Source organism: Chrysochloris asiatica, unplaced genomic scaffold (assembly GCF_000296735.1).
Source record: "Chrysochloris asiatica unplaced genomic scaffold, ChrAsi1.0 scaffold00033, whole genome shotgun sequence".
Classification (NCBI taxonomy): Eukaryota; Metazoa; Chordata; class Mammalia; order Afrosoricida; family Chrysochloridae; genus Chrysochloris; species Chrysochloris asiatica.
This window is the reverse complement of record NW_006408551.1, coordinates 15,244,214-15,260,651: the sequence shown is the minus strand read 5'-3', so window position 1 is coordinate 15,260,651 and position 16,438 is coordinate 15,244,214. Positions and strand designations below refer to the sequence as shown.

General features: G+C 37.6%; 1 protein-coding gene across 1 annotated transcript in view; it reads right to left on the bottom strand.

The window, feature by feature from the left end:
- The window catches only part of LEMD3 (LEM domain containing 3), a 116,945-nt gene that overhangs the window by 68,915 nt on the left and 31,592 nt on the right, over window positions 1-16,438 (bottom strand). The gene's annotated exons all lie outside the window — the stretch shown is intronic.

Genomic DNA, 16,438 nt, shown 5'->3' with positions numbered 1-16,438 from the left:
TGATGGGTTTGAACCACTGACCTTTCGATAAGTAGTCCACTGCTTACCATATATCACACCAGAGAAACAAAATATAGCTTAAAGACTAAACAAAATGTTGAGAACATCTTTAACTAAAAGGGATATACTCTTTTTAATTGTACTTTTTAAATGTAAAATTTGAATAATTTATAATAAAACTAAACATGTCAGACTGCAAAGTTGCTTGAACTGCAAGGTCAGTAGTTCAGGCTCACCAGTTGCTCCTTGGAAACCATATACAGGGTCGCTATGGGTCAGAATCGACTCAATGGCACTTAACAACAGCAACAACTTATTACCAAATAAGTATTTTATTTGTTTTTGGTAAGAAGTACAATTCTTAAATAAAAGTATGTAATTCCATAAAACAGGATTTAATGTTTATGAAGAAAGTCATGCATGGTTGTTGTTGTTGTTGTTGTTAAGTATCATGGAGTCGGTTCCGACTCATAGTGACCCTGCACAGGGTTTTCGGAGGCTGTAAATCTTTACAGGAGCAGAAAGCCTCATCTTTCTCCTGCGGAATGGCTGGTAGTTTCGAACTGCTGACCTTGAGGTTAGCAGCCCGATTCATAACTACTATGCTACCAGAGGTAGCATTACCTTTTTAGCTATATATATATATATATAATTTTTTTTTTTTTTTGTCTAGTCAAGCCTTGTTGTTGCTGTTGTTAAGTGTCGTCGAGTCAGTTCTGACCCACAGTGACCCTGTATAGGGGTTCTGGAAAATTACCTCTTCAAATATCTCTATTAAAGTATTTTCTGCAAATATTCACTGACCCAACTGCTCAACTGTGAGTCACTCGGGACAGACACCATGCCCAGAGTCAAATATCTTATCAGACACACTAGTCCAGGCTTGAAAAGTGCTAACTGTGCTATCTAGAGTAAGCCTACTCTTCATTATTCTACTCTGTGTGTGCTAACAATGACGTAAAAATACTAAATTCTGCAGGAAGCTAGAGAAGGGTATGTTCTGAGATCAGATAGGAGAAGAAAGGATGATACAGAGAAAACCAAAAACACCTTTTGTATCTTTCTAGATTTCCACCTTATGACTCACAGGCTAAGACACCAAAATAGGACATGTCTAAAAAATCACCATACACCTCCTCCTCTATTTAAAAATAAATAAATAAATAAAAATTCCCCCAAGTCTATGTCACCTGTTAAAATAACAGGCGGACTTGTTGAATTATAAGACCAGAAACAAAACCTAGTCTTAAGATTGTTTTGAAAAGGAAATTCCATCTCCAAAAAAAGCAATTCTAACAAAGCCAAAAGTCTTCTAATATCTCAAAGAAAGATCTTTATACATCTAACTTTTTTCCCCTAAAACTATTCCAGTTCCAGGCATACCATTTTATTGAACTTTATTTTACTATACTGTGTACTTTTAACAAATTGAAGATTTGTGGCAACCCTGAGTCAAACAAATCTATTGGCACCATTTTCCAATAACATGTGCTCACTTCATGCCCGTCTCAAAGTTTGGTTATTCTCACAATAAGAGAAGGCTTCAAAAAGTTGGTCAAAAATGGAATTAAAAGATAATGGAATCAGAGTTCAACTAGAAGAAGAAAGAAGAGGGAAAAAAGAGTAATCTGATACAAATTGATGAACCTGACCTACACCTATGGATGCAGTAGCTCAAAAGAGGGATCAAATCCTTACAGCAAGGATCACTCCCATCTCCTCCATACACAGAGTAGACAGGAATGGGTAACAAAGACACTGGCTACCCAAAATGGGGGGAAACGGGAGGGGGGGGGTTTACAAAGGCAAGAAGTGACTGGCTTATAAGCTTTCAAGAGGGTACCTAGATTCAGAGGGCATGAAGGAAGGTAGAATCTCCACTGAGTAGTATACAATCTGTCTAGGCAGAGCTGATGAAATGAAATGCAGATGGGTCTCTTGTGATACAATAGTGAATAATTGTTATCAGGACTGATTGTGAGGGTTGTAAATGTAAAGGTAGACGTTTTTGTAGTAAGGAGAGGAGTGATTAACTCTTCAGCATAGGATTGGAGGTCCCTGGGACCATCAAGAGAGAAAAGCGGAGAACGGGACCCTACCCAGAGAAACAGTGATGCCTGAGACAGAGGCAGAGACGATGACGTGGAGATATGGAGCATTTGGGGACTTTAGACACAGAGAGGGAGAGGGGCTGTGTGCTGATGATTGGGGGGCAGGCTTGTAGTGTATACTCTTTGGGTGGTTGATGATGCATAGAGGGGATTGTAACCATAGCAATGAAACAATATATGATAGGCTGAATGTAAAACTAATGTTATCCCTTGTAAACTCACATAATTCACAATAAAACATTAAAAAAAAAAAAAAAAAGATAATGGAACACACTTTCACAAACTTTTGAAGCCCCCTGTATTTCAAACTTTTTCATAGAGCTAATCTACTACCAAGGACACTGCCATCAAGTTAATTCTCACTCATGGCGAACCTACACAGGGTTCCTGAAACTGCAAACCTTTATGGGAGCATAAAACCTTTACGGGAGCAAATTCAACTGGCGAATTTGAACTGCTGACTTTGTGGATAGAACTCCAGTGTTTACCCTACAGTGCCACAGGGGTCCATGGCTCCTAATGTTGTTGCTGATAAGTACTGTCAAGTTGGTTCCATTTCATAGCGAGACCCTGTATAGGGTTTCCAAGGAGCAGCTGGTGAGTTTGAACCACTGACCTCGTCATTCCAACAACCTTGAGATAAAGTGCTTACCCTATAGCGCCACACCAAGACTCCAAATAGACTGCCCCAAAACCCACACCCACTGCCACTTTGTCAATTTCAACTCAGCAACTCTCTGTAGGGTATCTGAGGCTGTAAATCTTATGAGAGCAAATAGCCTCATCTAGTGGAGTCCTGATGTGGTGCTACGGGTTAATGTGCTGGGCTACAAGGCTGGTGGTTCAAGCTCACCAGTCACTCCTCAAAAACAGGTTTGCTACAAGTCAGAACCAACTCAAAGTCACTTAACAAAAAGTGGATTCAAACTTCTGATCTTTGGGTTACTAGTCCAATGTATAACCTACTATACATACTATCAGGGCTTATTTAACAGACAACAGTATAATTCAATAACTTTTATAAGTACTGGAAAACAAAACAAAAACTGTGAGTTGCTTTATTGCAATATTGGCTTTATTGTGGTGGTCTAAAATAAAACTGGCAGTATCTCCAAGATATGCCTGTATTTCTAAAATGCATTTGTATCCTATCTCTCATCTAGATAACTACAGTATTTAAAAGAGACAACACTTATTTTGCCCCTACTGAAATGATCTCACTAGGCACTTATTCCACACCCCCAACAGCTTCTGATGACTGCTTTTTTCTCAAATACTCCTGGCTTGGCTATTTTTCCTTCAAATTTTCTTGTTCTTATTATTTCACATTGTTGTTGTTGTTGTTGTTAGGCGCCATCAAGTTGGTACTGACTCATAGTGACCTTATGCACAGCAGAATGAAACACTGCCCGATCCTGGGCCAACCTCACTATCGTTGGTTGCCACGCTTGAGCGAGCCCACTGATGCTGCCACTTTGCCACTCCATCTCGCTGGGGGTCTTCCTCTTTTTCTCTGACCCTCCACCCTATCAAACATGATACCCTTATTTCACATTGCTTCATATTATTTCAAAACATAAATACACCAAAGTTTCTTTTTAACTTCTCTTCCCTTTAAATACTTAATGACTATAATAAAAAAATCAAAATTCTTGAAATTTTTCTTTTCTACTGTTGTTGTTATTAAGTGCTGTTCCCACCTCACAGCAACCCTTTATGAGGGGCAGCTATGAGTTTGAAGCACTGCAGTTAGCAACCCAGTGCCTGCTGTACAGCATCACACCAGAAGGAGAGTCTTAAAATCTTTCAATGATTTCCCTGGTTTCCCATCACACTGTGCTTTGAGGAAATAATTTTTTGCTGTGACACTTAACGTATAAGACATATTGTTAATACTTTCTCTATCCTTCTCCATAAATAAAAAAGGTTACTAATTTTACTGATCATTTCTGCTAAATATAAGCTTTTTTCCATTCCCTTAAGCAAAGATCAAATGTATTAACCATTATGAACTTCCAGATAAAAAAGAAAAAGTTGTGAACGCATTTTTCAGTTGACATCTGAAAGGACACTTTCATGTTGAACAAATAAATTAACTGATACTTTCTCAGAAAGGCTTCACTTAAGTTACCCAGAGGCAATAAGGGGAAGAAAAGTCTGTTACAAAGTTCTTTTACAGGTCAGAAAAAAACAAAATTATTTACAAGGATAAGCACTGGACTGCTAACTGCAAGGCTGGCAGTTCAAACCCACCAGCTGCTCCTTGGAAACCTAGCAACCTGTATAGGGTTTCTGCAGAGCGGCTGGTATAGGGTCACTATTAGTAGGACCCAACTCAATGGCACTTAACAATAACACTACCACCTTTTGAGCACTGGGAATGTGGTAAATAAAACAAAAATATGCCTGCCTTCATGGACTTAAGTTTGTTCTAGAGAGTGCAGAAAGACAATGAAGAGATAAATTTTAAAACATATAACATAAAAGTTGCATTAAGTGCTTTAGATAAAAAAGAAACAGGAATGGTACTTCAATTATGTTGTTGTATGTGCCATGGAGTCTATTTCAACCCATAGCGACCCTGTACAGGGTTTCTGAGGCTGTAAAATCTTTACAGGAGCAGAAAGCCTCCTCTTTCTCCCACTGGTAGCTGGTAGTTTCAAACTGCTGACCTTAAGGTTCCCAGCCCAATTCGTAACCACTATGAAAAACCATCTTAAAGGTGGTGGTCAAAGGCAACATCACTAAGAAGATGGCATGTGAACAGTCACTTGAGGGAAAAAGGGAATGTAAAGAACAGTGTGTTTCAGCTAGGGTGGTCAGGGAAAATCTCTCTGGAGATAACATGTGAGTATCATTTGAATGATAAAAAATACTCCTTAGGCTTAATTTTGTTAATTTAATTTTTATATATCTATAAAGGAGTTCTAGTAGCACAGTGGATTACAAGCTACTCCACAGGAGAAAGATGAGGCTTTCTGCTCCTGTAAAGATTTACAGTCTCGGACACACAATACAGGGTTGCTATGAGTCAGAACTTCGTCCACAGCACACAACCACCACTATCACAAAGACTATAGGGCCTTAGTGTGGCACTGTAGGTTAAGCACTGGACTGCAAACTAAAAGGCTGCCAATTCAAACCCACCAGCCACTCTTGGAAACCATTTACAGAACCTACTTGATGGTCCACAATAACAGTAAAAGACTATAAATACTAGCAATAACACCTGAATAAGAACTTACTGAATGCCTGCCCTATAATAAGTACTTTCAGACATTCTCTCATATAGATTGTTATATTCATAGATGAAATTTTGAGGCTTAGAAAAGTGAAGAAAGTTGCTTAAGGTCATATAGCTAATTAATGGTAGAGCTAAGAGTTGAACCCACATAATTTTAAAAAATTTGCGCTCCTAACTATGTTACTGGTTTAAGTGCCATCAAGTTGGTTCCAACTCATAGCAACCCTATAAAAGTTTTCAAGGAGCGGTTGGTAGGTTTGAACCACCAACTTTGTGGTTAGCAGAGCAGTTCTTGTCCTACAGCTCCATACCAGGATTCTCTAACTACAATATGTTGGGGGGGGGGGGTAAATCTAGAAAGGAAAAAAAAAAAATCTGAACATAAACTGAAGGAATTGAAGCCTGTAGACTGTACTAGCTCTACCTACAAAGCTCTTCATCCCACTCTTTGCTTTGGTAATGCCATTCCTGTTTCTTTGGCTTAAACATTACTTCCTTTAAAATTATTCTCAAAACCCTTACCAGACTAGATTTGGTCTTCCAAAGCACCTCTTATCTTTCCTTTATAATACTTATAACTGTTTTAAGGAGCTCTAGTGGTACAATGGGTTAAACATTTGGCTGCTAACTGAAAGGCCGGCAGTTCAAACCCACCAGTCACTCTGCAGGGAAAAGATGAGGGTGCCTGTTCCTGTAAAGATACAGAGACTTGGAAAAACTACGGAGCAGTTTACGTCTTTGTAGGGTTGTTATGAGTCAGAATCAACTTGATGACAATAGGTTTTTGTTGTTTTTTAAATTACATTTTAATTTAAAATAAAAAATAAGTTTACATTTGTTTTGTGATCATTTAATGCATATATCTATCATCTTATCTCCCCTGCTGCATCCCAGGCATCTAGCAGATTACATGGTAACACAGTGCACGTACTAAGATAAAATGTGTTGAATGAATGACAGAAGAAAATTGCTAGTGTGAGCATTATTTTCTTCAAGTACATTTTCTGAATTGTTATAGGGAGGAGAAAGAATGATTAAAACATAATAGATTTGCAAAGGACAAGCTGGTGTAGCTGTGGGCTAATGTGTCAGACTGCAAAGTCGCTTGAACTGCAAGGTTACGGTTCAAGCTTACCAGCTGCTCCTTGGAATCCCTTATACAGGGGGTCGCTATGGGTCAGAATCGACTTGATGGCACTTAACAACAGCAGACTTTCAAAAGAAGCCCTGGTGGCATAATGTGTTAAGCACTGGGCTGCTAACCACAAGGTCAGCAGTTTGAATCTACCAGTCAGTCACTCTGTGCAAGAGGCTTTCTGCTCCTGTAAAAATTTATAACTTCAGAAACCTTATACAGGGTGTCACTATGAGTAGGAACTGTATTGATAACAGTAGGTTTGATCCTTTTTTTCAGCTTTCAATAGCTGATGCTGCTTTTTGCCATCAAGTTGGTTCCAACTCATAGTGACCCTGTACAGGGTTTCTGAAGATGTAAATCTTTATGGCAGCAGAAAACCTCCTCTTTCTCTGTTAAAGCAGCTAGTAGATTCAAACTGCTGGCCTTGTGGCTAACAGCACACTACCAAGGCTCTTTTTAAAGGCAATCTCTTACCATTCTAAAACTCCATGACCTTAAGGCTAGGTTTTAGTTTAGGACCTAAAGTAATCTAGGTTGTTAAATTCAACCGCCAAAATGACTCTCTCTCTAGACTGTTCCTTTCTGTAAACGACATTCACATTCTCAAATCCCATCTTGTAGCATTAATGGTTTAAATAAAGCATAATTATATATGAAGAAGAGTATGTCTGTTTGGGGGCCTGAGATTGGGGAAATGTTTCCAACAGCTGCAGAGCATGGCACCTGTGTGGGAACACTTCTGCATGTCACCATCAGCTAGCCTAGTCTAAAAATGGACAAGATGAACAAGACAGTACATTCTTTTGCAACACAGCATGTTGCCCACTTGTCTTTTAAAAGCTCCCCAATTGTTTCAAGGCTTTATTTAACATATGATCACTTTACAAGCAGGAACTGTTCATTTATTGTATACTTAACCAATTACTGTAAATACTGAGATTAAATCAGAATCAGATGCTTCAAGTTTATGGACAAAAACTGTCCACTACAAAACCTGCTTAAAACTAACCACAGTATCACCTTTGTTCTGTTCATGAATAACCTTTAAATTTTAACCCCACCTAACAATCTGAATTTACAGAAGTCTAGATTGGGAGTCCTGGTATGATGCTGTATGATAAAAGCACTAACTGTTAACTACAAGGTCGGCAGTTCAAATCCACCAGCTGCTCCTCAGAAATCCTATACATGGCCACTGTAAGTTGGAAGTGATGCTACGGCACAACAGATTGGATAATGACTAAGACAGAAGGGAAGGGAGCCAGAACTCAAGAGCTTCTCCACTTCTCAAATCGAATGGGACTCCCAATTCCATGCTACTCCCAAATAAGCTACACTTCAAGAATTACAGAATATTTATACTAATTTTATAAAACGAAAAGAAAAAGTGCTCTAAATGTAGCTATCATAGAACCCAGAGTATAATGAAAACTGAAAATACTATGTATGAGCATTAAAATCTAAAGAAATAAAAGGTAAAACAAGAGCAAAATTTGCCAATACCCTTAGTATTTGGTGTAGTGGTTACAAATCAGACTGTGAATCTTAAGGTCAGCAGTTTGAAACTACCAGCTGTTCTGCGGGAGAAAGATGAGGCTTTCTGCTCCCATAAAGATTTACAGCCTTGGAAACCCTGTGCAGGGTCGCTATAGGTCAGAACCGACTCCACGGTACATCACCACCACCACGCTTCCCTGTATATAATAAAAGAAATATGGTTTACTTTTAAGTCTGTGGTCATCTGAAAGCCCACATTTGCTCTCATTTAAAAAAATGAAGATTCCGGAGAGGGGGTAAGGAGGTGATGATTTATGATAATTAAAATTATTTATCTTAATTCATCAAGAGTTCTGGTATAGCACTGCAGGATAAGAACTGGACCAGAAGATCATTTTGAATTGCAAAGTTGGTGGTTCAAACTGACCAGCTGCTTCTCAGAAATCCTATTCAGGGTGGCTGTAAGTCAGAATCAACTCAATGGCACTTAACAACATCTTAACTCATCAAACACTATACAGAATTTAAGATCTATAAAACCTATAAGAAAGACTGCTAACCACAGCCTGCTCATTTATTCAAGTATTTATGGAGCATATTATACACACCATGCTTTAGGAACATGTTGCTTTAGTAGTAGTGTCACCTGACTACTAAATAAAAAGCTGAGGGTTCACATCTATCCAGAAAAACTGAAAGAAAGCCCTTTGATAATGGAATATTATCTACAAACTTTTTGAAGCCCTTCATATTTGCATGAATTATTAGGTGTCTTCAACTTGCTTTGAAATACATTTAAAAATGGTGGCTGGCTACATAAAATTGGGGGCTATAAAGGCATGAAGAGGCTGGTTTACAAATTTTCAAGAGGGAATTTCGTTTCAGAGTATGCAGGGGAATGTGGAATTCTCACTGAATAGTTTTCATTTGGTCTAGACAGGTCTGGTAAAAGGATAAGATTCTTATGATTCAACAGTGAGTAATTGTTATCATGACTAATTGCAACTGTCACAACTGTAAAGATAGAAGTTTTGTATGATAAAGGGGAGAGTAGTTAATCAACATTCCAGGACCAGAGGGCCCTGGGATTATCAAGAGAGAAGAGCATGAGTTGAATATAGGACCCTATCCAGAGAAGCAGGGACACCAGAGATGGGGGTAGAGATGATGGCATGGAAAAATAAGAGTAGCTGAGGGCTCTAGACTCATGGAAAGAGAAAGGCTGTGTGCTGATGGGCGGACAGGAGGCAGGCTTGCAGAATGTGCCCTTGGGTTGTTTAAATGATGTGTTTTTGAGTGTGTGTGTGTTGGGGATGGGGGGACGACAAAACCATAAGGAATATAAGTAAATGCAAATACTGTGTGAATGACGATACATGGAGGGGATTGTAAAATCATTGCAATGAAACAAAATACGATAGGATGAGTGCAAAACCGATGTTCTTCCATGTAAACTATCACTCAATTCACAATAAAAGCTTTAAAATATAAAAAATGAAATGATGGGAAAGTGATGGCTATAAGAAAACAAATACAGAAACTAATAACTATAAAATCTAAGTGATGCTCACAGCACAATTCTTTTGACTTTAATGTTTAAAAATTTCACCAAAAATAGTAAGTGAAAAGGTATAAGTAAATAAAAATAGAAATATTTGTTAATAATGGAAAACTCTATCAGGGAACTAGTAAAAAGATCACATCATTACTTAGATAAGCTAGATGAAAACCTCAATGTTAAAGGTTGCAGCTTGTATAAGAAAAAAAGCATTTTATTCCTTCCAATTCAGTGTAAATTCTTGACAAATCAAAAATTGGGGCTAAAATAAAAAGTTCCTTTATTAATTGTCACCTGAAATTTAAGTTCCCCTTCAAAAATTGCTTTATCGTCCAGAAACAAAAGACCCATGGACCATCAAGGAAGAAGAGTACACGCAGAAGGCGAGACCTTATCCAGAGAAGCAGCAACACCAGAGATGGGGACATGGAGAGAGGGAGCAGTTGAGGACTCTAGATTCGTGGAAAGACAGGGACTGAGAGCTGGTGGACAGGAAGCAGACATGCAGAATGTGCCCTTTGGTGGTATAAATTATTATATATGCCTGAGTGTTTAAAAAAAAAGAGAGCTAAAGTGAATAGAGAGAAATACTGTTAACTGATGGTACATAGAGGGGATTATAATCATTGTAATGAAACAAGGTGTATGATTTGTTGAATGTAAAACTAAAAATCTGCCCTGTAAACTCTCACTAAATCCACAATAAAAACCTTAAAAAAAAAAACTGTTCTATCTAAGACAAGACTTTAAGACTTTAATATTAAGGGAAGTCCTCTCACCATCCCCCATCCCCAGAAAAAGTATAAGTCTTGATGGCTGTGACCCAAAACTCCAGAGAAAGAAATACCAAGCTGCTGCTTCCAGTTAATTTTATCATCTGAGGACACTTCAGTAGTTTACCCCATGATAGGTGGAAAGATAGTGATCATATACAAACAGACTAAGCAATATGTCTCCTTAGATTGTTGCTGTTAAGTACCGTGGAGTCGGTTACAACTCATAGAGACCCTACACTGGGTTTGGGAGGCTGCAAATCTTTACAGGAGCAGAAAGCCTCATCTTTCTCTCGCGGAACAGCTGGTAGTTTCGAATTGCCAACCTTGAGGTTAGCAGCCCGATTCGTAACCACTACGTTACCAGAGCTCCTTCTCCTTAACTTATGCGAGTCTAATTTTACACAGCTTAAAAGTAAAAAATTCAAAAGTTTGCTTTTTCAGTACTTTCAACATATCTCTTCTTGTAAATTATTTTTGTACATATGCCAGTTAAAGAATTATGCTACTGCATGGTGACAAGTGAAAAAATAAATAAATAAAAGCAAGTAAGCCAGCAAAGGTTAGAGACAAACCTATAAATATCAAGCATCTGTGCAACAGCTAACTTGGCACTCAAAGGAATTTATGCTAATGCAATACTGTAATTTATTAAACATGGTGACAGCTCACTATACTAAGAGATTTTCAACATTAACTTTTACATACTAGAGAATGGCTATAACATTTCCTCTAGGTTTACATTCCAAGAACACAAGTCAAACTGTACTCGTATTAGAACAAGGTCTGTTGTGGAAAATATTGCTAGTTGGGATTTTATAGATCCAAAAGGGAGCTGTGATAACACTGTACACCCTATCTCCAGTGCAATGAAATAAAGCAACTTGAATTTCCCATTCAAATTAAATACCAAAAGGTCTTGTGCTTAACAACACTTTTAAATTAAAATGCATGTGTCCAACATCTTAAATAACTAGGGATAATAAATACATTAGCATAGTTTTATGTAGCACAAAGACTATATGCAAACAAGAAAACTGGAGAGAGAGAAGCTCCGGAGAAGCGAAGATGAATAAAATTTTTAAAACTCCAAATGGAAGTGGATTTCATTCATGAAAAGGGGACTAGGAGCATTGTTCTGACAAAAGTAAAAACTAATTATATGAAACTTTTTATGTGCTGTTGAGTCGGTTTTGACTTATAACAACTCTGTATAGTCCTGGTGTAGTGCTGCAGGATAAACACTGGACTGCTAACCGTAAGGCCAGCTGTTCAAACCCATTAGCCACTCCTTGGAAACCCTATGCAGGAGGTTCACTATGAGTTGGAATCAATTTCACTGCATTTAACAACAGAGCGGTGGGTGGGTTTGAACTGCCAGCCTTGTGGTTAGCAAAGCAGTGCCACATCTGAAATGAATTATATGTATAGACTGATAACTAACATACAAACTGAATTTGGAGCTAAGAAATCCCTATTATTGACTCTAAGAGCAACATGCTTAAAAACTGCATCTCTTAGTACCCATTTGACCTAATTTCGATAGCTTGATGATCAGAACTCGACTAGGGGACGATGAAGAAACTTGATAAAGGAAGCAAGTGTAAATTGCTACAATTTGATGAGCTGACCTATACTTATGGATGTAGTAGGCTCAAAATACCAACCGAGAGGAAAGGAGTCTTCACTCAGCATACAGGGTTGAGAGGGGCAGACAACTTAGACATTGGCTACCTAAAATTGGGCATGGGGGTGTTGTTGTTAAGTACTGTGGAGTTGGTTCCAACTCATAGTGACCCTTCACAGGGTTTCTGAGGCTGTAAATCTTTATAGGAGCAGAAAGCCTCATCTTTCTCCCACAGAACAGCTGGTAGTTTCAAACTGCCGACCTTGAGGTGAGCAGCCCGATTTGTAACCACTACACCACCAGAGCTCCTTGGGGGTGGGGGGTGGGGCTATAAAGACAAGAAGTGGCTGGCTTACAAGTTTTCACAAGGGACTTGAGTTTCAGAGTGTGCAGGGGAAGCCCTACTGAATAGTTTTCATCTTGTCTAGGTGGATCTGGTGAAAGGAAATGGGGATAGAATTCTTCTGATTCAATAGTGAATAACTGTTATCATGACTAATTGTGATTGCCACAACTGTAAAGGTAAAAGTTGTGTAACATAAAGGGGGGAATAGATAATCTTACATTCCAGGAACAGAGGACCTGACCCTAAAACCATCAAGAAAGAAGAGCGAGCGGAACATGGAACTCTTAATCAGAGAAGCAGCGACACCAGAAGGCAAAGGTGATGGCATGGAGAAACAGAGCGACTGAGGGCTCAAGACTCATGGAAAGAGAAAGGCTATGTTCTGGCGGAATGTGCCCTTTGGGTGTTTAAATGATTACATATTCCTGAGTGTTTTCGTGTACATCAAAAAAAAAAAAAAAAAACCGCAGTAATAATATAAATATGATTTTAATGAATATCAAAAAATGGATTCATCTCTCGAGTTACTACCTATAAAGCTTTTTCCTTTAGCTCTAAAGTACTTGACACCAAAGTGACATATGTACAGAAACATTAATCCATCATAAAGATAATTATACTATTATACAAATGACTTCTCAAGACCACTTTAACTAATTAGTCTTATTAGAACATAATGTTTTTTATTTTCTTATTGAATTTTATTGTTGTTGTTGTTATGTGCCATCGACTCGGTTCCGACCCATAGTGACCCTGTATAGGGTTTCCGAGGGTGTAAATCTTTACGGGAGTAGAAAGCCTCATCTTTCTCCCGCAGAGCAGCTGGTAGTTTCGAACTGCTGACCTTAAGGTTCGCAGCCCGATTCGTAACCACTACGCTACCAGACCTCTCTAAAATATGGATCAGCTTTAAATTTGAAGGCGGAAATACAATAAATATAATTGAAAATTAAAATGATAAATGAGTTGCATCTTGAAATAAAACTTTTTAAAAAATTATAGAATGAATAGAAGCAAATGCTGTTAAATGATGATGCATGGAGGGGACTGTAATCATTGCAATGACACAAATTATGATAGGATGACTGCACAACCAATGTTCTCCCATGTAAACTATCACTCAATTCAAAATAAAAGCTTCAAAATAAATACAAACTGCATTTATCTTGACTTTCAGCTATGGCAGAAAACAGAAAAAGTTTTAAGCAATGATTATTTAGGAAATAGAGAAGTTCAAGTATGACATCATGAGTTAAAAACAAAGCTACTAGAGAGAAGAAAATACAAGCAATTACACCATGTAGTAGATTTACATGAAATAATACATTTTTGTTAGTTATAATATATGGAGCCTCTTGAGAAAACAATGATGCTTCCAAATGCACACAATGGACAGAAAATGCAACACACATTGGAATCACATCAGATGGTGACCTAATTCACTTAAATTCAACTTCTACTTGTATCAGAGGGGGTAAATATAAATGAATACTGTAAAACTGATGCATGTAATTCATTGCCACCATTCACTTGGCTGTTACAGTCAGTATGTGCCATAGCCAAATAATGAGGCTGGAGATCTGACAATGTGATTCCCTTACCTAAGGAGCCCTAGTATCTCAGTGGGTTAAGCGCTGGCTGCTAAGTTGGACTGCTAAACATAGGTTCAGCCTTTGAAACCATTAAGTTGCTCTGAAGAAGAAAGATGAGGCTGTGTGCTCCTGTAAAATTTACAATCTTGGAAACCCTAAGGAGCAGTTCTATTCTGTACTATAGGGTCTCTATGAGTCAGAATTGACTTGACAGAAATGAAAAATGCCCTCACCTGCTGTTTCCATGTGGCTTTCATACTGTGTGTAACTGATAGCATTGAGTATGATTTTAATGTTTTAAAGATGGTACTGTGGTCTTCAATGTTTCATTAAATACTCAAGAAGAATCTATTCTTACACTAGATGAAAAAAAAATGGGCAATTTGAGAAACCATATGTAAGTCTCTAACTCTTACGAAGTTTTTCAATGGTAATATTTAACATGCTTAATTTTTGGTTTATGACCTGACTTCAAAAATCTAACTTCATAGAACTACTATCTATAACAGCTAAAAGCTGAACCTGTCAAAAACTAGTTTCTTCAACAAAGTAAATAGAACTGATGCACTGAAAACCTTTTAGCGGCTATGGAAGTCATCTCAAATTTGCAAATCATGACGCATTCCAATATGATTTTCCTAGATAACATCTATATTTGCTAAATTCTATTCAACAAATATTTTCTGGGAAATCATGAGTCAGGTGCTAGGGAATATAAAAATGAAAATTCACTGAACCTTCCTAGTTGACGTTAACAGTTGTCAAGTCCGTTCCAACTCATAGTGACACTATACAGGGTTTCCAAGGAGTAGCTGGTGGGTTTCAACTGCTTGCCTTGCATTAGCAGTCCAGTGCTTATCCTACATACAGCACACCAGGACTCCAGTATCTTCCCTAGACCAGCTGATAGTGCAGCAATTCTCACTACGTAGCAGAATCAGAGACCTTTTAAGAAGTTGACAAAATCTATAAACCCTTTCTCCATGAAACTTCACACATATTTACAAAATTGCATATAAATTTAAGAAGTTAATTGTTACAGATTCTTTAAGATTCAAGGACCATTGGTTAAGAATTGCTTCTATTCTAGTAGCATGTGAGATTTTGTTTTTGTTGTTTTTAGGGGGCACTGGTGGTGGTTATTAAGTGCTATCAAGTTAGTTCTGGCTCACAGTGACCCCTACTACTGCAAAAGGCCTCTTTAAAGTTTTAGGAAGCAAAGACTTCACCTTGAAGACTAAGGCATGCCTGACCCAAGTCAGGATGTTTTCAATCACCTCATTTGCAAGCAAAAGCTGGACAATGAATAAGGAAGCTGGAGAATGAATTGATGCCTTTGAATTACAGTGTTGGCAAAGTATAATGAATAAATATACCCATGAATTGTCAGAAGAAACCAGAAGACAGTTAAAATGTTCCCAGTAAGGGAAAACAGTAAGGAGAATATAGATGAATAAACATTTTGTAATTAAACTACAATCACCTCTGAGAAAATTAAGTTGTTTTCACCAGTTGGTAGGAGGTCATTTAAACATTACAACTGATCTCCTGATAATTACTCTGAATATCTTGAAATCAAATGATATAAAATATAACCATTTCATACATCATTTTCTTATAATATATGCTTTAAGCAATGGTTCTCCATTTTTAGGTAAAAGGACTGCTTCATTTATATTACGTTTTTAAGTCCTCAAAATGACACTTTTATTATTCAATTACTGAGAGAATAATGATGACAGATTTCTACCATAAATATAGTAATTTTTTGTCATGATTTTGTATTCTAATCATAGCATTATTGATAAACAGTTGAAAAAGAATAGTTCATGAGAGGTGCATTTCACTTATTCAGTCTTCAGATATTTTATAATGGTTACAGTTCCTAAAATATTCTCAGCCTATAAACTGAGAATCACTGACATAAATTATAACAGAAAAATGTAGACAACCCAGCGATTGTATATAAACGGAATGATTTGATGATGATGGATTAAATTCTAAGTCCTTCTTGACTTATTCATCACTAAAAACAAAAACAATCACACTCTCAAATGTAATCAAAATCATACACTCTTGACTGTCAAAATTCTACAACACTATAAATGAATGCAATAAAACTGCTTTCCCCAGCATTTAGCTAAAAAATAACTAAGCGAAGGGGTTAGGAGAATTTGGGATTTGGAACATAGGAAAGAAAAAGTTATATGAGAGAAAGCAGTATCCTCCCATGATAGAGTGAGGTTTCAAGTCATATTACTAGGATTCAAGTTCCCTTTTCTCCCTTACAATCTTAAGCAAGGTGATTAATCAAATCGTTAGAGTCCCAATTTTAAATGATATGAGAGAAATACCTATAAAACTTTTAATAAGAGTACATGAGGAGAACAAATAGGATGGTGGATCAGATGGAAGTGCAGTAAAGGAGCTCTGCCAACAACAACACAGAATACCCGACCAGGCAGGCTCAGGGGCTGGTCCCAGTACTCTGAACCACATATAAAGGAATATTTAGAATGTTGGAAGGCTCACAGCTGGGGAAATTTGTGGCA